Consider the following 8,887-nt stretch of genomic DNA (forward strand, 5'->3'; position numbering starts at 1 on the left):
GCTCCCATGACTAAGCAAAAGCCAGGACATCTTTATTTCAGCTGAAACCAGAACAAGTGTTAAAAAGGACACAAAAGCATACCAAAAAAAAAAAAAAAAAAAATTACCTAAATTTAAATTTAGAAAAAGTTTGGCTTTCTTGAGTTCCAAGGTGATATAGTCTCCTTGTTGTCCTTCTCCATGGAAAATTACACCTTCACTTTCAGAGGTCTTAAATTTCAGAGAGATGACATCTTTCAATGTTTTCATTTTCTTGTTCCTGAATCTGTATGGTAGCACTACGCGGCCATCAAAATTGATAACATCAGCCCCTAATGAAGAAAAAAAAAAAAAAAAAACATAACATTGTTTATGAGCGATTATATATTCCAGTAGCTATTGGAAAAAACAGATACGTTGTATGTAGATTGTATCTGAACAGAATAAAAACCTGTGCAAGTGCAGTATGCATTGCAAATATATTTTCTATTGACCAAGGATTATTCCTATAAAAAGTAGGAACGAGGAAGGGCATAAGTTTAATTCATAGGATGTAAAAAAGCAGCATCAGGAAAACAAATACTGCCACAGTACTAATTTTATTCTGACTTTTCATAAATGTATTTGCTTTCCTATGCATTTTCTTAACTAGTTGACAACTTCTGAGTTATCATTAATTACTCATATTATGCCTCCTAAAATCAAATATATGCATCTGTGAAGACTGTAATCACTAAGACATGAAACTAAAAAAATTGTGTAGGAGTTTTAAAATATTTTTCCTTGCCTTGTTCAGTTGTATATATAGAAATGTTTGATAAAATTTAGCTTCAACTGGTCTTGAGAAGAAAAAATTCTATCATTTGGACCAAGCTTTTATCTAGGTTTGGTTTTATTCAAAATCAGGGAGGAAAACTGAGGGATGCAATGATTATCTTTTAAAGTTAATCCAATATTCATGTAAAAGTTGCATAATATACTACAAAATTTGATATATTCTTATTTTCATTTTTTTAAGAATGAGACAGAATTTTTCACAACTTTTTTTGGATGCACGGTCCAGAAGTAATAGCTACAGAATTTCATTTCAATGAACAGGCATACTTCTAGTGAGTTTTGAATCTTCTCTTTTAAAAACAGTTCAGTAAAAGACTGCAAACATATAGATCTTTAAAATTTTATAGATTTGTTTAATAAAACCCTTTAAAAGCCACTTAACCTGTGACCAGTAACTAGTGCCCTAGCTATTATTTCTATGAGTATTTCCTCCTCTCTATTCACAACTAATAATTTAAATTCTTTAAAAATAATTCTTTAAAATGTTGATCTTTTTAAAGAAAAGAGTCTTCCCCACTTATATTCTATGGAAGCGTCCACTGTTATTGGCACAACATGTTAGTATAATTCATTTCATGTTCTGAATTAAATAAAAAATAAAATTTATCATAAATTCTTCAATTACATCTTCCTTATTTTTGCCTGCTTCTATTGTGTGCCTATTTTCTTGTGTGACTGCTTGTAACTTTCTAAAAATCCTAACTAGTTTTTGTTATCATGGTGGAAAGTAACTTAAATCTTTCAGACCTTCTCAAACACACAAACAAAAACATTCCATTGTGCAGTTAGTGCAGCAGAATCTTAAAAAATTCCATTATAGCATTTTGTACATGATTAATATTACATATAAATGATTAATAAATTATATATATTTCAGTTCAAATTTAGGTAGTCAACATTATCCGCTATTATGTTAAAAAAGTTGCCTTTGTTTTTGGCAACATATGTCAGACATGCATTTTAAAAAATGCTTACTTTGAAGTAATTCTTGAAATATTATTTTTCATCCAGATTCAGTGAAGCGCCTAAAGAAATGTCTACAACCATGCCTAAATGTCTGGGAATTTAGGGGATACCAAAATGATCTGCTGAGTCAATTTTTACGAGTTCTGAGTCCTCAACTGCTATCAAGAGGCTGCTTATGTACAGCATCAATGTAGGCTTCTTTTCACATTCTATAATTTCCAGGAACATTTTTGCAGTGATAGAAAAGTTATCTGAGTGTCAGAGAAAAGCAAGCTTCATGATGTTTATTCTTTACTGAAAGTATGTACAAACAGAACCAATGTTTCATTCTATTTCATTGTCCAGTCACAAAATCCACAACACATCTTCTATTCATTAACTAAACAACAGTCAGTTGAGATCAAGGCTCGCAGTTATGTTTATTAAGTGCCTCTCCATACATCCTTTCACCATTAAGCAAAGTGAGTTTTCTGATATACGCACCAACACATTATGTTTCTGTCCGTCAGGATTTTTCCAGCTAGACCAGGCATGTCCAACCCATGGACTGTGGACAACATGCAATCTGGCGCAGCCTGTCAAGAGGCCCAGCCTCTGCCCCTCACCACCATGGTGATTAGTCTTCTTAACCTACCTGCCTGGTCTGGCCCTAGGTGCTCACCTAGAAACAACCACACATAGATCTGCCACTAACATCATGGTGACTGAAACCAGGAGCTCAGTGTACAGGTAAGTCAGGTTATGGCAAATAATTTTATACTATTTGATACTTTAGCCAAAAACAGTACTGCAAACAGTGAAAAACATGCAGCCATACTTTCTGTTTTGATAAAGGAATTTGAGACTATATTTCAAGACTGATGAAAAGAATTTTTTTTTCTTTTCTTTTCTTTTCTTTTCTTTTCTTTTCTTTTCTTTTCTTTTCTTTTCTTTTCTTTTCTTTTCTTTTCTTTTCTTTTCTTTTCTTTTCTTTTCTTTTCTTTTCTTTTCTTTTCTTTTCTTTTCTTTTCTCTTCTCTTCTCTTCTCTTCTCTTCTCTTCTCTTCTCTTCTCTTCTCTTCTCTTCTCTTCTCTTCTCTTCTCTTCTCTTCTCTTCTCTTCTCTTCTCTTCTCTTCTCTTCTTTTTTTTCTTTTGTGTACTCATGACCCTATTTTCAGTTCCCATAAATAAATTACCTGCAAATTTTTAAATGTAATGTGTAGAGTTACAATCACATATTTAACTCAAACATTGATCCTGTCTCTTCATCAGACTTCTGTGAGACCTCTCTTAGCAGAGACAAACATTCCTTGCTTCACCACCCCATCTTATTCATGTCATTGCTCTCTGATTGTACATAAATTTGTGAACAACAGTTATCAAGGATGAAGCACAGAATGAATGAAATTTCATCAAAAGTCTCTCACTAACACCTTGAGAACTCACTAGGAATTGCAACCACTACTATAAAAACAGACTTGTGCATTGATTTCACAGAAATGAAATCAAATATCTTACTAGTTTTATGGTTCCCCACCCCCCCGCCCCCTTTTTAAAAATTAAAAATTGAAATGTTTTGTTACTTACATACATAAACTGTATTATATATTTTACAAGAGATGCTCCAAAAATAATGCCTCCTGCTTTATTGTGTTGGCCCATGGTGACAGAGACAGATGTTGAAAGTGTGGTAGTAGAGGCTGAAACTTCCTGACCATATTCCATCACATTTTGTGTGTGACAGATGGAAGCAGGATGGTGGTCTGACAAAATAACCTCTGACACAGAAGTGCATAAGAAGCAAAGGTGGATAATTCAATTCCTCCAGGTGGAAAATTGGCTCTCATTGACATTCACTGGTGATGACTCAACACTGATGAACACCAACAGTGGATGTGAATACGAGTTGGTAGGTGGTAGATTTCAGCAACTGTGACAGCTAGTCTCCTCCTCTGGTGCAGGTTTTTACAAGAATGGCCTGTGGTTTCTTGTTCATCCCTGGTGAAAATACACAGCTAGTGGTGGTGATTTTCTTGAAAAAATAGTATTATGAGGCTGAGAATTTGCTCTATCAAATAGTGTTATTATGCTCTTTGTATCTGTTGTAGTTTCCATGGAGACATTACTTGCAGTAACCTACGTACATGTAGCCCACAAAAATTCCTCTTTTCTCAGAACATACCAGGCAAACCAAAAGTATGGAAACCCATGCACCAATCACTAATTCATAGGTCACTCTGAAAGTAATGCTTGCTATTTAGTTACATGCAAACTATAATAGAGGTTTATCTAGACATGAACCAGCAGTATGCCCAGGTAGCCAAGAAGGCCAATGGCATACTAGCTTGTACCAGAAATAGTGCTGCCAGCAGGAGCAGGGAAATGATCATCCCTCTGTACTAAGTTATAGAGAGGCTGCATCACAAGTACTGTGTTCAGTTTTTAGCCCCTGACTAGAAGAAAGACATTGAAAGCCTGGAGTTTGTCCAGAGAAGGGCAATTAAACTGGTGAGGGGTCTGGAGCACAAGTCTTATGAGGAGCAGCTGACGGAACTGGGATTGTTTAGTCTGCAAAAGAGGAGGCTCAGGCATGACCTTATTGCTCTCTACAACTACCTGAAAGAAAGTTGTGGCAAGGTGAGCGTCAGCCTCTTCTCCTTTGTAACTAGCAATAGGACTAGAGGGAATGGCTACAAGCTGTGACAGAGGAGTTCAGGTTGGATGTTAGGAAAAGCTTTTTTTCCAAAAGATTGGTCAAGCACTGGGATGGACTGCCCTGGGAGTGGCAAGTTAGATCAGAAAAAGGTAATACTTTCTTTCTCTACTTGAAACAGTCATAGGCTCCACAAAATTCTTCCTGTGGAAGTAAAAGAGATTAAGAAGACTGAGGGGATAGATTCTGTAGTGCAAGTTTCCTCATGTCTCTCTATGACATTGTTACTCTACATTCTACTGGAGTAAAAGGCACCTACAGAGCATTTTTATTTCATGTTATTTTTGAACACAATTGATGTAATAGCAGCTTAGTATCACCAAAATAGACATGTCACATCACTGGAAGGTTTTCAGGCTCTTTCCAATTGCCTATATATATATGTACAGATATATATTAATATGTAGATATTTTCATGGATCACCTCAACCTATCATGACTTCCACAGCATTGACTTCGCATCCTATGAAGGAGGTCAAAGGAAAGAATTTAATTTTCTGCTGTTTGTAAAGTCCCCTATGTAGAACATATCACCTTTCCCCTAAGATCAGCTGGTATCTCTTTGTAACATCAGCATAAGTTACCTTGACTGTCAAGCATGTGACTCACATCTAATCAAGACTTTGACTAGATTTTTGTGGGTTTGTGGGTTCTCAATATGTAGCTCATGAAATACAAGTATCCTTTTCATACCTGGATCAGTCTTTCAGTCATGCAGTTATGTTCTTTTCATTATCAATTTACTTAAATTAATATCACACACTTTAACAGAGTCAAGTAAAAGTATCACATATTTCTAAAACACGGCCCTGAATATTATGCTTTGAAATCATTCAATTAAAAAAGAAACAGGACTAATCTTTGATTGAGTAGCTTTCTTTTATTCCTAGCTAAGCTACCAGCATGTGCACTGGCCTATATAATAATTCACTATAATAATTCACCTAAAGATTACATAGCAATTATGTTTAAGAGTCATTATGTATAGAAAGATGGTAATGACTTATGTTCCTTCTACAATGACTCTCAGCTATTTAATATCACGATAATAACCATGACAAGAAATGGTACTTAGACAGTAAAACATATTGTTCCTATAATTGAAGCGTAAATATATAATATTTTTCATCCTTAGTCACTAAACTAACTACCATTAATAGGAAAGAGACAGTATATAAGTGTATACATATATGTTTATATATTTGTTTATATATTTACTTAGTGCACGAGAGAGACAGGAAAAGAGGAAGAGAGACAAAAATGTGGTAAGATGGGAAAAAAGTAACTGACAATATTGAAAATAAATATATGCATTTAATAAGAAATATAAATCTAATTACTTTAAACCTGAATTCTCCACTGTTGGATTTCCTGAGATATGGATAAGCACTATTGACATGTTAAAAATACAACACCACTTTCATCTGGCTAGGAAAATGTATTAGCCCTTAATCCAATATATTTCTGTGATGCCACATTTAAGCAGTTTTCCTCTGAAGAACAATAAATCAGAATATCTCGAAGAAGGTGTTAAAAAATCTGGTGACAAAAGTGACCCCAATTCCAAATCTCAAAGGAAAATAAGTCACCACCCACAGTCTTATTACCTTATTAGACTTGGGTAGGCTTGTTCAGATATTTTTTGCCCTATACTTGTGTCTACTTGAAGAATTTTGTAAATTTTGGTCAGTGAACAAAATCTGTAAAAGAGATTCCTTTTTGAATTCCAAAATAATTCATTTAATTAATTACAAACAATTTTGAATTAGACTCAGACTCCAGAACTTCCCTATTTCCTCTTTTTTCTGGTGACGGAAGTGTAACTATATGTCATGGTTTTAGATTTTTGTTCTCAGTATTCCACATCATAACATCATGTAGTACATGTTAAAGCATTAATGCTCCTGTTCCATGCATAGTAGATACTTTGGGGTACCTGTTTTAGAAGAGAAGAAGAACTATATCCCCCAGAGGACTGCTCACTGTTCTGTTACCATTTCTGCTCAGTGGGAAAGATAAAAACCATTCGTAGATCTCTTGACTTCCCTTTTTTGATTTTCTGGCTCATCTCTGCTCCCAGCCATATCACCTCAGCTTAATTAGAGTAAGGCTTCTATTTTTCAGACACTCTCACTTTAGTTATTAGCTTCAATTCTAATTACGTTATATTATATTGCATTATAGTATGTTATCTTGCATTCTGATATCTTATTTAGTAAATTAGTTTGTTTCTCCTCAGATCATTGCCACTGTGCTGTTTTTAGACCCATCTCCCTACCTTTTCCCCTTTTCCTTTTCCCAGGGCTTGGATTCGCAGGTTCCCCTGCCTCATTAGTCTATTACCTATGTTAGTGTCTGAAAAGTGCTAGAATAGAAGTAGAATAGTGCATAGAGGTGCTCATTCACAAAAACTCAACAGTGATTTCATAACAGCTAATTTAGCTACTTTGATAAACGTTACTGCCTTGAATTACTAAAAAATTCCTGCTAAGAGCAGGTGTCAGTGAATTTACATTGGACAGAATAGCAGTGTACTTTCCAGAGAAATGCTTGTGAATATATCTGAAATCAAGCCAACAATATTCATAGGAAATTTACCATTCACACATATTTCAAAATTGCCAATGGCTTCTACACGATCAACTCTGCACACTTCTTACAAAACATTTCACTGGGATTAAAAATATAAAGGTTCTGTACTAATGATTGCTGGCAATCTTAGGTGAAATTTTTCTCACTTTTTTCACTTACATTAACTCCATTTCATCTGACATACTTTTTAGATTAAAACATTTTTAGAGTGAGGATCTTCACTTTCAGCATTCTTTTCTTAACATATTATGTGAGCCTTATGCTGCTGTATGGGCACTAATGCATATACTAATTCTGTACGACTAAAAAGCATTAACCGTGAATCTATCCTTTAAAAGCATCTATCTTTCAAACACGTAAAATGTATCAAAGAGCCTCTCGCTGGGCTACCATATTCCACACATGTAGAGTATTTTGTTGTTGTTATTAATCACGGGCACCAAAATATCATTATGAAAATTTAAGCACATAAACAATATATTATCAACATACTGCTCTGATGACCAAGAAGGCCAATGAGTTCATTGAAAAGAGCATGGCCAGAAGGTCCAGGGAGGTGATCTTCCCCCTCTTCTCTGCTCTGGTCAGGCCTCACCTGGAGTACTCTATCCAGGTCTGGGCTTCCCAGTACAAAAAATGCAGGGATCTCCTGGAGATAGTCCAGCAGAGGACCACAAGTGACCTGGAGAGTCTCCCCTATGAGGAAAGGCTAGGTAACCTGAATCTTTTCAGCCTTGAGAAAAGAAGACTGAGAGGGGATCTTATTAATGTCTATAAATATCTTAAGTGTGGGAGTCAAAGGGACATGGCCAACCTCTTTTCAGCAGTCCATGGGGACAGAACAAGGGGAAATGGCCATAAAGTTGAGCATAGGAAGTTCCAAACCAATAAGCGAAAGAACTTCTTCACAATGAGGGTTACAGAGTACTGGAACATGTTGCCCAGAGCTTTTCTTCAGAGGAGGGGAGTTACATTCAGCTAGATTGAGTCAAGGTTAGATATCATGGGGAAGACAGAGACCCCCATGCTTTCTGGGAGCGCATCCTCATGGGGACAGTCTTTTTCTCCCAGCTGGAAGATGTCCATGCTGCAGCATGTGTCTGGTGCCGCTTGTGCTCCTGTCACTGAGCACCTGTGAGAAAAGCCAGGCTTCATGATCTTCCACAATCCCAGTAAGCATCTGTAGGTAACACTCACTTTTTTTAATACTGATTGTAGGCAGTTCCCTCAGCCTTTGCTGCGACTGCTGGGTGCCCTGGACTCTCACCAGCCCTGGCTGAGCTCTTGCTCCATGTGGCAATGTCTTTTTCATACCAGGGACACCAGGTAGGGACTTAAGAATCCACATGCAGATTCTCAAGGTCCAAAAGGGGGGAAAAAATAGAGAGAGAAATATGTGTTGTTTTTGTTGTTTTTGTGAGTTCGTTTTCTTAAGTATTACTCATTTTTTATTTATTGAATCAATTGTTCAATATGCCTCATCTTGAAAAGATGACCTTCATGCTGAACTTCAGGCTGCTTCATGTCAGAACCAAAGTCATCTTCTCCACATGAGTAGCCACTTCTGTAACTTGTTTGACACATTCTCAGGGCCCCAGCCAGCTCAGGTCCTTCTGCTGGATTCCTTCTGTTGTCCTGGCACAGCAGCTCAGAGAATGCTGGTCTCTGCCTTTCCCTATTCCTGAGGACTTGGGGAAGAAGAAATGACAGATTTTGGCAAGGGAAAAGGATGGAGATGCGAAGGATGGTCTCACAGGAGCTTTTGTTGTCAAAAGAATTACCAGGAATGGCCATGTGAGCCTGCAAGGTGGTACTGGAGTT

The sequence above is a fragment of the Phasianus colchicus genome, chromosome 34, assembly GCF_987193195.1.
Source record: "Phasianus colchicus chromosome 34, bPhaCol1.hap1.1, whole genome shotgun sequence".
Lineage (NCBI taxonomy): Eukaryota > Metazoa > Chordata > Aves > Galliformes > Phasianidae > Phasianus > Phasianus colchicus.